At 43.8% G+C, this 15,438-nt stretch overlaps 1 protein-coding gene across 1 annotated transcript in view; it reads right to left on the bottom strand.

Annotated features, from left to right (window-relative positions):
* The window catches only part of PAK6 (p21 (RAC1) activated kinase 6), a 52,634-nt gene extending 40,699 nt beyond the window's left edge, over positions 1-11,935 (bottom strand). Inside the window, 2 exon segments of the mRNA XM_078151344.1 lie at positions 10,143-10,303; positions 11,358-11,935. The gene's annotated coding sequence lies outside the window, so the exon portion shown is untranslated.
* Between the last annotated feature and the right edge of the window lie 3,503 nt (positions 11,936-15,438).

Raw genomic sequence — 15,438 nt, 5'->3', positions numbered from 1 at the left:
TCTTCTAAGATGTGGTAGAAGGAATAGAGCCTCATCCACATAGAAGAGGGCAGGTTTGTTCCCCCTCTCCCTGCCCCCCAAAAGGCAATTAAACTGTGCTCAAGACTTAATTAGTCCTAGTACTAGAACCACTTCATACCAGCTCACAAGAGTTGATTGTTAAATTTTCAGTGTGAGTATTTACATCCCATGGAACCCTGTTTGCCTCAGTTTCTCCATCTGTAAAATGAGGTGGAGAAGAAAATGGCAAACTACTCTAGTATCTCTACCAAGAAAGCTCCATATGGGGTCACAAAGAGAAAGACATGACCGAAAATTAGTGAACAACAACATTTACACCTCAGAAAACAGCAAATGCTACAAATCATGGCTTGATTCAATTTAAAGATTAAGGGTGGGATGACTTGCCCAAGGGTTAGCAGGTAGTGACTGACAATCAGGATTTGAACCTAGTTCATTAATGTGGGGGAAGGGGTTCATAAAATTTCATCAAATGAATTGGGGGACTCAATTGATCAGGGACCCCCCCTGATCAATCCTCTGCTACACTAAGTTTAAGTTTATCTAGGAAGAGATAGAGGGTTAAGAAGAGTAATTATGGACCAAGAGGTGAGGAGTGAGTCCCAGAAAGTGAAGGACATTCTTATGCGGGAAGTCCTTTTAAAAAGGGCTTGCAACAGCTCCTGAGGTTTCCCTGCTATTATCTCTGCTTCTTCATAGACTTCTCTTTGTTGAATGACTTTTCCTAGGAAAGACTTAAGAACTTAGAGCAGTCAGTCAGCTGAGAGAGCATTTCAGGAATACAAGAGGTATATGATAATTAATAATGATGATAGCATTTACAAAGCATTTGAAAATTTGCAAAATATTGTACATATGTTATTTCACTTGAACCTCATAACTCAGAGGTAGAGACTAGCATTATCCCCATTTTACAGGTGAGGAAACTGAGGTTAAGAGGTTGTGTGATTTGCCCAGGTTCACACAGCTGTATATCATTCACCACAATTCTTCTTCTGATTTATTCCAATGCCCAGAGCCCCTTTATGATGAAGGCACTTCTTAATATAGTAGATTGTATTGCCCTGGATTTTGAGTCCAAGATCCGGATTCAAATTCTACTTCAGCTACTTACTATTTTGTGTGAACTTGAATAAGTCATTCAAGTGATTAGAGCAGCCCAGGAAACATAATAGGTGCTTAATGAATGTTTATTGACTGACTTAGCCTGGCAGGGCCTTAATTTCCTTTTCTGTAAAATGAAAGGGCTGTACTAGATCATCATAAAAGTTCCTTCTAATTCTCAATCCCATAAGCCTATGATGCTAGATGACGAACAGCCTGGCATAATTTAGGGGAAGCATGCCTGAAGGTCTGGGGCAGGGCCAGCTGACCTCCTGATGCTGCTCTCATTTAAAGGTTTCTCCTTGTCTTTCATCGGCTAATCTTAGAGTCAGAGATCAACTGAAGTCAGAGCTGCCTTCTCCAGCTGACAGTTTATTTTCCACTGCAACAATCTGATGTATAGTTTATGGAGCAGCTAGGTGGCTCAGTGGATAAATCAATGGGGCCTGGGGTCAGGAAGGCCTGAATTCAAAACTGGCTTCAGATACTTTGTTGCTATGTGACCCCTGGCAAGTCACTTAACTTATTTGCCTCAGTTTCCTCATCTGTACAATGAGCTGGAGAAGGAAATGGCAAAACCATTCCACTATCTCTGCCAAGAAAATCCCAAATGGGGTCACTCAGAATTGGATACGATTGAACAACAACAACCTAGTCATGGAGGGATGGGAGGAAGGGAATGTGATTTTTAGACAAGAGCTGGTTAAATACACTTTTCTTCTCTTAGAAGAAAAATGGGACCAGAGTGTGGTAGATGATGCCAGATTTAATCAGTTTTGCCTTATCTCATAAATGTTGTAACCCCTTCTCTAACACCTCACCCCCAACAAATAAGATAATATTTGCAAACATTAATATTAGCACAATGCCAGGCACACAATAAGTGCTTCTCCTTTCCCTCCCCGCATAAGCTCCTTGAGGAAAAAGATTTGTTGGTTTGTTTTTTTAATTTTGTCTTTGTACCATCAATGTGCTTTGTACTAATAGGTATTTAATAACAAACATTTATATGGGCTTTAAACATGGCAAAATGCCTTACATTACCTCATTTGAACCCGACAACAACCACATGAGATCGGCACTACAGCATTATTAGCTCCATTTTACAGATGAGAAAACTGAGGGTCCCAGAGGTTGAGTTACTTACCTACAGTTACACAGAAAATAAGAAGCAGGAACTGAACCCAAATCTTCTTGACTCCAGGTCTAGTCTTCTAACTACTACTACTACAACACGGTATTTATTTAATAAATTTCATTTAAATTTATTTTATTTAAAGTTTTAAAATATTTAAGTAATAAATTTATTAAATAAATTCCTCCTGAACATATTTGGTAGAGGCACTTGTTCCAGGATGGGAATGGAGGCCTTTTTTGGGCAACTGGTGGGATGATTCTAACCCTGTGACCATTCAGAGCTACGGGTACTCAATCAATACCAGATATGACTAGAGAATAGGGAGACTTTTTTTTTTAATTTTAAGAAATGATCCAGGACTTTGACATCCAAATAAATGCTGTTTACTTCCAAATTGCCACCTTGGGAAGACTCCACGCTCAGCTGCAATTGGGCTGGAATTGCTCAAAGCATTTTTTGAGATCCTCATTTGGAAATGGCTTCAGAGTCTGTTTCCAAGCCACAATGAGAGAATGAATCTCCTTACCTTAGTCATGACTCATTCTCTTGGACTCCAGACAGTGTCACTGTGCTCAGTCACCCACCTCATTCTCCAGTTTCAGGATCATATAATCAGAGCTCTGGGGCTGGAAGGGATCTTGGAGCCTGCTAATCCAACCCACTTATTTTACAGATGAGAGAACTGAGTCTCAGTTCTCATCCCTCCCATCTGTTCCCTTCCCCTTAATCACACTGCTACATACCCTCTCTCTTCACCTCCACCTTTCCAGATACTTATCCTCCTATTCCTTAAGGTTCATCTCAGGTACCACTTCTGCCTTGAAACCTTCCCTGTTGCCCAGATGTTAGCACTGTCCCCTCAAATATTCCAAATGATTTAATTCCTTTTGATTTTTTAACTATTTTTAAAAATATATATAAAATACACACTTGTCATTTCTCGAGTTATTTTTTAAAAAACCATGCATTGGGCTCTTAAGGCAATTCCCAAAGAGAACCCAAAACAGTTTTGAGCAATGGGAGCTGTGTTAGAGTAAGTATCTGGCCTCCTCAGGTAATGACTAAAGGGAGAGGGTAGTGCTTATCTTCATGTGTTCATTCTGGCCTATTTGTTTAAAAGTCAGTCATGTGACTTTTATAGTTCATCACTCAGCCTTGATGAATTGGTTTGGAACCTGGCCAACTGCTCCCAGCAATAGGAGTGTTGGAAGAATCCTTTCAGGGTTGTTTCAGACACCAGCATCCCCAAGGCTCACCATTCATTACCGAGTGATTTCAAGAGGGTGAGAAACATTCCCATCCATCAAAGACCTATGAACACCCAGCATTCCAGTTAACAAAGCCATTCAGGTGGGAATGAATCAGAGGAGAGAAGTGTCAGAAAGAACCTGAGGAGAGAGGAGAGGAAGGGATACAGGGGGAAGTCTAGGCAATGTGAAAACAAAAGCTATCAGTAAAAAAAAAAATCTTTTAAAAGAAGGTATCTGAAGCTATCAAATCCAACCCATATACATACAAGAACCTCCTCCGTAACACCCCTAGTAATGGGTCATCTAGCCTTGCCTCGAAGAACTTTCTCAAGGGAAGAATTTACTACCTTCCACTATAGCCTGTGAGGGTTGGGAAGCTACATTCCTTCCATACAATCTGCACCTGTAGGTCAGCCTGGCCTGCTGACAGGCCCCATCAGAGAGGGCCAGCAGAGATTAGGGATTTGGGTATGTGGGTCAAGGAAAAAGGAAGCTTGGTCAACAGAGGAGTCTAGGGTTGTACGGTGACTTAAAAAATCATAGGTGTAGACTTGAAAGGGACCTCAGAGGACATCTTTTCTGACTCTCTCATTTTACAGTTGACAAAACTGAGGCTCACCCGGAAAGGTTAAGGGACTTGTCCAAAGTCACTTGGGCTTTTTCAGAGGTAGAATTTGTAACTGCGTCTTTCTGATTCTGGGACTGGTTAGCCACACTTGATCTCTTCTCTAGACCTTAGGGTCCCCATCACTGGTAATGGGAATGATTTCACTTGTCCCTAGCCACCATCCCCAGAAGCTGTCAAGAAGGAAGTAATAACTACCCAGTTCTCAGAGCAATTTTTAATAGGCTGAAGTCACCTGACCACTCTGAGGTTTCTGATCCACCCTAGTCAAGAGATTTTTGGAGGAATTTTTTTTTCTAAGGTGCTTAGAGATGCCCTGTGCCCTCCAACCTCGATTAATTTCTACAACACTGGGAATAAACACCCCCGGGGGAAAAAAACCTGCATTGATAGAATTTTTCCTGCTTTTCTCTTAAGTTCTGTATGGGGTCTCCAAGGAACCTCCTTCACTAAAATATACAACAGTCTTTCAGGTGTCTTGCCCTGGTTAAGTTCCAGCCTGCCAGGGGGTATAGGAAGCGAACAGGTCGAAGGGACCTCATAGTCACCTATTCCCTCATCTTACAGATGAGAAAACTGAGGGCAGAGAGGTTTGAGAACTTGCCCAAGGTAGTGCCAGAAGTGGGATTTGAACCTGGATCCTGACTCTACAGTCAGTGATCTTTCCACTATACTAGGGTGGGCCTAGTGAAGCCTGCCCCATAGATGCCTTGGAGAGATTAGATGGGACAGCAGGAGACCAAGGCAAGGTTTGGGCCTTACCAGTCATCCATTCCAACCCCTTCATTTTAAAGATGAGTTAACCAAAGTATAGAAAAGTAATGTGATTTAGCCCAAGGTCACATCGGTAGGTAGAAAGCAGTCTTAGATCCCCTAATGGTTCAGGCTGGTTCACTAGGAAAACTAAGAGAAACTCCTAATTTGCTACTGGGCTTCTTATTTTTTCTCCACTCAAGTCACTTCAAGTCCTGACAATTCTGATAACAAAGCTCGTTTAATCTCTTATGTCAACATTCCATCTTCTGGGAGGCCAAGATGTGGGACTAGCACAATACGGTCAATATTGATCCAGGGCTAAACCACTCTAGAGCTCTCCCTTGCCACCCAAGGCCAGGAATAGGCTCCTGGGGCTCTCACTGAGATCCTTCCTCTCTTTTTATTTGAAAGGCTTGCTTAAGATCCTAACCTTTGTTCTGATCCACAGCATCAGAAGAGGTAGCATCAGTTCTATGGAACTTGAACCTTTAGGGGCACAGAGCACAGGCTGCAGATCTCTCTTGCTCCATCCAGCTCTCCAAAGCAGCCTTCACCTCACTGTGGTAAGCAACTCACAGCTGCTCCCATGGCCTGGATGAGCCAGGAGCCACCAACTAGAATCTTTCTGGTGATAAGAATAATTGTTGAGTCATTTTTCAATTGTGTCTGATTCTTTGTGAACCCATTTGGGGTTTTCTTTGCAAAGATGCTGGACCAGTTGCTATTTCCTTCTCCAGCTCATTTTTTTACAGATGAGGAAACTGAGGCAACCCAGGAATTATAGCTGGTAAGTGTCTGAGGCAAGATTTGAACTCAGAAAGACAAGACTTCCAGATTTTAGGCCCAGCATTCTTTCTGCTGTACCATCTAACTGACCAATAATAATAGTTGTCATTTATATAAGCATTGTAAAGATTCCAAAGCACTTTAGACATATTGTCTATATATGTCTAATATTATAATACCCTTGGACAAGATAGGACCACCAGCACTTACTATCTGCCCTGCTACAGAAGGGCATCTATCCTGTTGCTATGCCCTCTCTATCCTTGGGCATTGCCACCTAATCTGCAGATGCATCCTAAGGGCCTTGTCATCCTACCCTGGGCATCTGTACCTTTCCATCTACTCTGTGGCTGACCTTATATATATTGTATTCCCCAGTTAGATTGTGAGCTCCTTGAGAACAGGAACTGACTCAAATTTTCTATTTGTATCTCCAGCACATAGTAAAGCATTTGGCATAGAAAATGTGAAATAAATACTCATTCATTCATTTCCCAGTTCCAAAAATCTCAGTCCCAATCCCAGGATCCTGAATGCCCATCTGGAAACTGCCCTCTCCCCACTTCTGAAATAATGTAATAGGAATATCACCCTTCTTGCAAACTTGTAGAATCTTTTTGTAGGGAAATCTAGGAGTACACAGTAAAAAATTGTAAAAATAGCTTTGCTCTTTGCCCTGATGATTTCACTGTTGGGACTATCTATACCGTGAAGATGTTGACAGGATCAAAGTAGTGGTTCTGAAAGGGTGTGCCCTGAGTGTGTGCTGAGTGAGCCCTTCTTGCCTGGAACCTATATGTATGATCTCACATAGAGGCTCTCCCGGTGAGCCTGAGTCCTCCTGGCAAAAATAATAATAACAATGACGATGATATTGTGTCATAAGCAAACAAAAAAAAAGTCACCCCTGGATCATAGAATCCTAAGATCATTAGTCTAAACTCTAGCTTAAAGAGACCTATGAGGACATTTAGTCCAACCCTCCCATTTTACAGATGAGGAACCGGAGGTCCAAGGAAGCTAAGAGTTATAACAAAACAAATCAAAAACAAGGAAAAAAAAGGCTATTTTCCAAAGACTTTCATAGCAGCCTAGGTGTCTAACAACTGGGGAATGGTCAAAGACATTGTAACCATCAAAGCAGTAGGATGTTATAATGTGATTAAGACCGACAAGTTTGAAGAGCACAGAGAAATCTGGAAAGACCTTTATTAAATAATGGAAACTTCAGCCAGGGGCCAGGGTACTATTCTGCTTTCTAGTTCCACAAGGGCCACCAAATATACAGACATTTCAAGAAGGCACTAGGCATCCCTCACAGCCACATCAGACCATATGACTCATATGTCCAATCCAAGTGGGTCTTCTTTCCATCCTTTTTTTTTTGGGGGGGGGAGGCAGGAGGAAAAAGCTTGATCAGGGTCCAAAAATCTTTGATACAACAGGAGGGAAAGGGGTTGGTATTTGTAGCCTTGACTGGCATGCTGGTCCATAAGTGTAAAAATTGTAATGACATTTTATGGATTGAAATTGGTTAATTTACAGGATGACTTCAAAAAAAACCTGGAAAGACTTGTATGGTCTGATGCTAAGTGAAATGAGCAGAACCAGGAGAACGTTGTACATGGTGACAGCCACGGTGTGCGATGACTAATATTTATAGACTCAAGCCTTCTCAGCAATACAAGGATCTAAGACATCTCCAAAGACCTCATGATGGAAAATGCTATCTACATCCAAAGAAAGAACTATGGAGTTTGTATGCAGATCGAAGCATACTATTTGCTATTTTTTTTTCTTCTGTTGTGTTTTGTTTCCTCTTTCTGGTGGTTCCTCCTATTGGTTCTAATTCTTCCTTACTAACATGAAAATATGTTTAATAGGAATATATATGTATAGCCTATATCAGATTGTGTGCCATCTTGGGGAGGGAGGTAGGGAGGGAAAGGGAGAAAACTGTAAAACTCAAAAGCTTATGGAAGTGATTGTTCATAAATCAAAATAAATTAATTAAAAATTAAAAAAAAAGAAATTGGTTAATTTAAAATGGGCATCTTTTAATGCAGCAGATAGAGTGCTGGGCCTAGAGTCAGGAAGACCAGAGTTCAAATCTGGCCTCAGACACTTACTAGCTGTGTGAGCCTGGGCAAGGCACTTAACCTCTGTTTGTCTCAGTTTCCTCATCTATAAAATGGGAATGATAGCAGCACCTACCTCCTAGGGTTGTTGTGAAAATCAAATGAGATAATAATTAGAAAGCATTTAGCATAGTGCCTGCCACATAGTAGGCTCTATATAAACATTAGCTATTATTAAATATAAATAGTTATTAAGCAAGCTTAGCTGGTTATATTGATGCTTGACGTTAAGATTTTAATCACACATTTAATATTTTAAGCATGTCACATTCCTTTCTGAAGCTCTCGTACATTCTCATTTCATGATGTCCACATCCCAAACCCCTGAGCAAGCAGTCAGGGGTAATGATATTACCTCCATTTTGCTGATGAAGAAATTGAGACACAGAGCGGAGGTCACACTGCTAGCAAGTGGCAGGCAGACCCAGAAGCAGAATCTAGGCTTCTAGACCTCCTACCCAAGATTTATTCCTAAAGCTTGTTCCTTTACTCTCAGGCTGGATAGCATCTAACCCCACTAGGGCTGGCTTTTGCAAAGCCAGAACCTATGATTAGTGTGTCCCTAGAGTCCCTAGACACCCAAGTGGCTGTGTGAAGGAGAGTACTGTTGTAGTCTGGGCATCAGATTCTTCATCTCTAAAAGGAGTGGAGTTAGATTAAATTATGTGTAAGATCACTTTCAGTTCTAGTATTCTCGAGAGGGTAGATAGAGTACTAGACCTGGCATCAGAAAGCCTTGTTTAATCCCTCTGGATACCTAGTAGTTTTGGGACCTCAAAGAAATTACTGAACCTTACTGAGTCCCTGTTTCCTCATCCACAAAATGGGGAATTGCTGAAAGACTTAAAAGAAATAATGTATTAAAGCACTTCGTAAATGTGAGCTATGATTATTATTATTCCTTTCCACTCCCTCCTGAAAATAATAATCATAGCTCACAGATAAATGGTGCTTTACAACGCTTTCATAAGGTCTGTTTGTCTTTTTTGGTTTGATTTTGTTTTTCAATCCAATAAATATTTATTAAGTGCTTACTACGTATCTAAAGGGGAAGACAAAACACAAATTGAGGCAGGAAAGTGGGGGTCAGGGTCACCAGAGTACCCTGGGTAGGGGCATCTTGTTCTGTGGAATTGAAATCAGGCAGAGTAGCAGATACAAAGTAGAATGACTCTATTTGGCTTCTAAAGCCACCTAGCCCTAACTACCTTCCTGTCTTCCTACACTTCAATGCCCGCCACATTCTCTATGGCCCAGCAAACGCTGGCCTTCTTGCCATCCCTTGAACACAATATTCCATCTCTAGATTTGACTCATTTTCATTGGCCTGGAATTCTCTGCCTCACTGCCTCCACTTCCTGGCTTTCCTGGCTTCCTTCAAGGCATTTTTTTGGGGTTTTGGTTTTTTTCTGGTATCTCCAGTGTCTGGCAACAAACATGCAGTGATGATTTGTTGACTCACGGAAGTATAATATCTCTTTAAATCCCCTTACTAGCTCTAAGAGGTAGACTGTATTTTTAGCTCCATTTTAAAGAAGGAACTGAGAGATGAAGTGGAAATAAAACAAACAAACAAAAACCCCAACCGAAAGTCAGAGAATCCTAAATGAAGCCAGGTATATCTTGAGTAAGAGCAAGAAAGGAACCAAAACCCACCAGCCATTGTCCTAGTCTCTACTCCAAGATAAGCAGATCCATTGCTACAACTTGTATTCTAGGGGTGTTGCTCCCTTATTGTGAGAAGGGCTTGAGAAAGGGAATTTGACAGGATTAATCAGCTTGGCTGGGATTAAGCAGCCCCAGGATCAGTTTGCTGAAGAGTGGAGATCAGCCTTCCAGGCATCAGACATCCAAGTATCTCCTTGAGATGTTTCCTGCTTCCCACTAGGCCTTGGGTTAGCAGGAGACAGTTTCCCAATCTTATTTCCCAGCTTGTGAACTCAGAACCCTGCCCTGGGTGACGTGACTTCACCCCAGGGATGGAAATCAGAACTGTTGGTAGCAATAGTCCCTGCCAGGTAGGTGTAATGGGGATGGGGAGCAAGGGTATGGAGCAGATTATAGGGCTGAATTGGCTGAAGGAATGAGCTCACGAATACCCTATCTGTGCTCAAGAAATGAGAATTTTTTTTTAAGGGATTACTTCTCCCTTCTCTCCCTCCCCCATTAGCCTATGAGACAATTGACTAGCAAGGCAAGAAATAATCCCAGGTGTTCCTAAGAAAAGGACTTCATCATCTAGGGAAGGTATCTCCTCCTTGGGATGTCTCCCAGAGAGAATCCCTTGCCACCCAGGGTCTTGCAGGTACAGAAGTTGTACTCACCACTTCCTGGCTTTTCCCCCTCCTTTCCTTCTCTTCCTTGCTCTCTTCACTCCACTGTGGACAGAACTTTCAACGGTCTGGGAACCATATGGGAGAATCTTTAACCATAGGACCTTATTCAGTGATGCCCCAATGAATAAAGATCCAGGTGCTGCTGTTTGCTGAAACAGATCAGAAATAAGGGACCAATATAGCAAATATCTTTCGAAGATTGTGTCACTGGTCAGCTTCCAGGATATTCCAAACCTCCCTGCTAGATTTCACCTCTGGTGGCAAAGGGGGTGGTGGGTTTCATGTTGGGTACAAAGTGAGAGGTCAAGAATATTCTAACAAGGTCATGGGTTATAATGCCTCTGATCATAAGATCATAGATATTCTGGAAGGGACCTCAGAACCCACCTAGCCCATTCTCTCATTTGGCAGATGAGGAAACTGAGGCCCAGGAAGGTTGTCCAAGGTCACGCAGAGAGGAAGAGTCAGAGGTGGGATTTGAACCTAGGTCCCCAGGCTCCAAAGCCAGTGCAATCAATGCCTTTTCTGCTCCTCTGTTCCAGCCCAGAAACTGCCATCAGCAATCTGGAAGCTGCTCTCTTGGCCCCAAGGAAGGGGACAGATTTTGCCTTAGTGTACATATCTTTCTCACAATAGCCTATTAAATTCCAATATATTTCCATCAATAATTCCACCTCAGCTACCTCCTGGATATTCATACCGGTTCCCTCTACCAGAACATCGCTGCTACCTGAACTCCTCAAAGGCAAGGTCAGCAGCCTAGAACCCTTGAAAATACCTAGCCTGGATGCTCAGAAAAGCCAATCGGTCTCTGCAAAACTCGGACCCCAAGAAAAACCAATGAGAAAAATTCCCATTCTGAAAAGAATCAGATTTCTAGTTTCTTCAGGAAGATTTCTGAGCACACCTTTCCCAACTTCCTTTCTCCTCCACTCACCGCATAATCAGCGGTAGCCTTCCCCCTCCACTCCCCACCTTCTGCACTCACACGCGGGACAAAGAGACCTGAGCCACGGAGATCTGACCAGAGTCAATTCAGAGTTCACCCCCAACTGGAGAAATCCGACAGACTTGTCAGTCATGGAGCAGGGAGAGAAAGGACAAGCGAGAGGCGGTTTTTGCACCTCCCAGCTCCCTCCGCAGCCGAGCTCGGATAAGCTTTCCCAGTCCCGATCCAGGGAAAAGGGGAGGGAGGAACCCCACCTGCCAAGATGTGCTGAGTCCCAGAGAAACTTGTGAGAGGCGGGAGCGCGGCCGGCGGCGGGAGAGGGAGGCTGGGAGGCGGGCAGAGGTGCAGGAAGGAGGCAGAGACCCCGGGCTTACGTGTTTGTACTGGGCTGGCTTCACCTGGCTGAGGTCTGATCTCAGGGTGTGGCATCAGGTGAGACACAACCTACACTCATTTAACCAGAGAAAAGCCAAGGAGGAAGCTGGCAGGCAGACCAAGCTCCGGCTAGACTTCTCTTCTTCCTGGCCCGCTCCCTGGGGAGCGGGAAGGCCGAGGGAAGGAGGCCACCCTCCGCCCCCGTCACCTGGGTGCCTCCAGCCATTGGGGGAGAGGTGTCCCCGCCCAGCGGCTTTCATCTGGCCGCCCATCTCCAAGCCGCGGCTTGCTTTCGAGCCGGCCAGGTCTCTCTTTCCTGACGCTCGGCCCTCGGGGCCTCGCTCTGCAGTAGCCAGCCAGGAATCCTGCCGGAGGGCTCCGCTGTCACCCTGGACAGCTAGGCATTTCAGCCTGCAAAGATTGCCGACTTTCCCGGCCGGGAACTGGGCCTTGCTGAGAGCAGCGGGGCTCCGGTGATCTGCCCCCTTGCTGACTGTATGGTAATTAACTCATTAATTTGCATTGCAGAGGCACGGCACGTGACTCAGCTCCGTTCCTTCTACCCTAGATCTGGGTGAGTCTAGTCAGGTCCATCTGCAGGCTACCAGAAAGCCAGTGGGTAAGTTTAAAACACACGACACACACACACACACACACACACACACACACACACACACACACACACACACACACACACACACACACACACACCCGGAATCTGGGCTGATCTCTCCAATCTGGACATGTCTTACTGATTATAGGCAAAGATCACTTCTGGTGAAGATTGGAAAACAGTTTCAAAAGTCGTCCAGTTCCAATGCCTCCTCTCCCCAGAATTCCTGGCTCCAGTTAAGATCTCTTGGAAGTTGCTGCATGAATTTAAACAGGGGGTGGAAAACTAGAATCTGGCACCTGATACCAGGCTCCAGTGCCCCAGGAATGGGTTTGTCTTCACCTCTTTCAATCCTCCAAAGGAGTGTGCTGCCCCAGGGAAGGGAGTGGAAGTCCCTGGTCTGGAACCAAAAATTAGGATGGAATCTCATGGTGGAACGTGTGGAATTTCTTCCTACCTTAATTTGGTTGTTTGACTAGTGCCAACTGGGATTTATTGGCTTGCCACCTCTCCTCTCTTGCCCATTATAAATCCAGAAGGAGGTACACCTAGGTGGCGCATTGGATAGAGAACATCAGCCCTGGAGTCAGGAGGATCTGAGTTCAAATCCAGACTCAGACACTTGATACTTACTAGCTATGTGACCCTGGGCAAGTCACTTAACCCCATTGCCTAGCCAATTGAATGCATGAATGAATGCAGAAGAGGATCCTTGGTAGTGTCTGTCCTAAGCACCCTGGATGGGATTGAAGCTAGAGCTAAATGTTAACATGCCTCTGGCAGTGAATGATGAGTGAATGAACTAACATGCATTTATTAAGGGCCTACCTAGTATGTGCCAAGCACTGAGGATACAAAGACAAAAATGAGACAGTTCCTGTCCTGTCTTTACATTCTTTTTTTTTGTTATTATTAATTTATTTTTAGTTTTTTAACAGTCACTTCCATATGCTTTTGAGTTTTAAATTTTTCTCCCCTTTGCTCCCTGCCTCCTTCCCCAAGACAATGTGCAATCTGATATAGGCTCTACATGTACATTCCTATTAAACATATTTTCACATTAGTCATGTTGTAAGGAAGAATTAGAACCAATAGGAGGAACCACAAGAAAGAGGAAACAAAACAGAAGGAAAAAAAAGCAAATAGTATGCTTCGATCTGAAGAGCCTTACATTCTAAGAGGAAAGTGCAACAACATATAGAGGGAAGTAGGGTAACACAGTTAAGTGACTTGCCCAGAGTCATACAGCTAGTGTCAAGTGTCTGAGGCCACATTTGAACTCAGGTCCTCCTGACTCCAAGGCTGGAGCTCTATCCCACTGCACCACCTAGCTGCCCCAACTTCATGAAGACTATTGAGAAGATCAAAGGAGATAATATCTGTAAAGCATTTATCATAGTGCCTGGCACATAATAGAGAGTTAATAAAGGTCTCTTGCCACCCTATCATCAAATTGATGGGAACTTACGTGGATACTGGGAGGCAACATGGTATAGGAAAGTGGTATGGTATGGTGGAAAGAGCACTGAATTTAGAGGCAGACACCCTGGGTTTGACAACCTGGAGCAAGTCATTTGGCCTTTTATGAGCCCCAATTTCTTATGCTACCTAACTCAAAGGGCTATTGTAAAATAAGCATTTTCCAACTCTTATAGCAATATACAACTGTGAGCTATGATTAGAAAGTATTCATGATCCAAAGTTTCATTTTGGTTCATTGTCAAATGCCAAACACTACCATGAGACCTTTCTTGATCCCCCAGATGCTGGGATCTCCCTCCAAAAATGACCTTGCATTTATCTTGTATATTGTCTATATGCACTTATTCTACGTGGACATTTTGTTCCCTTGAGAGAGTGCTTTGGGGACACTTTTTGTTACTGTATCATCAGGACTAGGGCTGCACTGATAAATTTTTTATAACTAGCTTTCCATGTATGTAAAACACACTTTTTAAGTTTACCGCATTATTAACATTTTCTCCATTACTGTAGACAGTCAGCAAAAATGATAGAGCAAGCCCTGATTTGTAGTGTTTGCTGATTTCTGAGGTGTAAATGCTCACACTGAAAATTTAACAATCATCTCTCCTGTGGGGAGCTGGCTCCAGCACACCCCTGATTCAGGGCCATGAGAGGTAGTATAGAGTAATGAATAAGGAACCCTTCTAAGGGCAGCTAGGTGGCGCCATAGTTCATGGAGCACCAGCCCTGGAGTCAGGAGGACCTGAGTTCAAATTTAGCTTCAGATACTTAGTAGCTGTAACACCTTGGACAAGTCACTTATGCTCTATCTGCCTCAGTTTCCACCTCTATCAAATGGGAATAATAGCACCCACCTCCCAGAGTTGTTGTGAGGACCATATGGGATAATAATTGTAAAGCACTTAGCATGGGACATAGTAAGCACTAGATAAATGTTAGCTATTAATAATAATTATTATTATCACTTGTTCATCCTTCATTCTTGAAGAGAACCAGTGGCCTCAGAAGGGTGATGCCCTGACTTGCAAGTGAATTGGATTTAAGTGCGTCAGGGCTGTGCAGAGAAGGCAGTGTGGAGCAGTGGCAAAAACACTTAATTTGAAGTCTGAGTCCTGAGTTCAAATCCTACCCGTGTGATTTGCAGAGGTCACTTAACTTTTCTGAGCCTCAGTTTCTTCATCCATAAAATAAAGGAGTTGTACTAGATGACCTACAAGATTCCTTCTAGCTCTGAGTCTGTGACCCTATGACCTCTAGGGCAATCTGAGCTAATCTTTGAGAATCTCTGATGATAAAAGGTTCTACGTTGGAAGCTACTGGGTTGTGCTTCTGCTCATTGAGGCTGTCGAAGGACACTGGTGATCACCAGCATAGGATCATAGATGCAGACCTGGAAGGGGCCTTAGGGGCCAGTGTTGGTGACCTCTGAGGTCTAAGAGGTCACTGACCCAGACCACTTCATTCCTGGGAGGCAGAAAAGACAAGCGTCCCTAGGGGCGCACAGCTGGCAAATGTCTGAGGTTGGTTTTGAACCCAGGTCTTCTCCATTCTGGGTTCAGTTCCCTACCCCTTCTGCCAAGCGGCTTCTTATGAGTGAAATAAAGGCGAGAAGCGGGTGATTCTTATGCCCCTCCTACGTGCCCTATCTACTGCCCAGTCCAGTCCCTGGCACTACCCTTGAGCTTGAGCCAGAGTGGAGAGGGCGAAGGAACTTCCATCAGTGAAGGAAGGATCAGCAGGCTCCATGACAGGGTCCCTTCTGACCGCGTGTCTGGCTCATGGGCCTCAGCTGGCATGCCCTGGCCTTGAACCCCCAACTCTACTGAGCCACAGGCGCAATGCTCAGGGCAGGGAGTGTCACT

This window comes from Phascolarctos cinereus, unplaced genomic scaffold (genome assembly GCF_003287225.1).
Source record: "Phascolarctos cinereus isolate Bilbo 61053 unplaced genomic scaffold, phaCin_HiC Scaffold_3;HRSCAF=262, whole genome shotgun sequence".
Taxonomy (NCBI): domain Eukaryota; kingdom Metazoa; phylum Chordata; class Mammalia; order Diprotodontia; family Phascolarctidae; genus Phascolarctos; species Phascolarctos cinereus.
The sequence above is the reverse complement of the archived record's forward strand: the minus strand, read 5'-3'. Positions and strand labels throughout refer to the sequence as shown.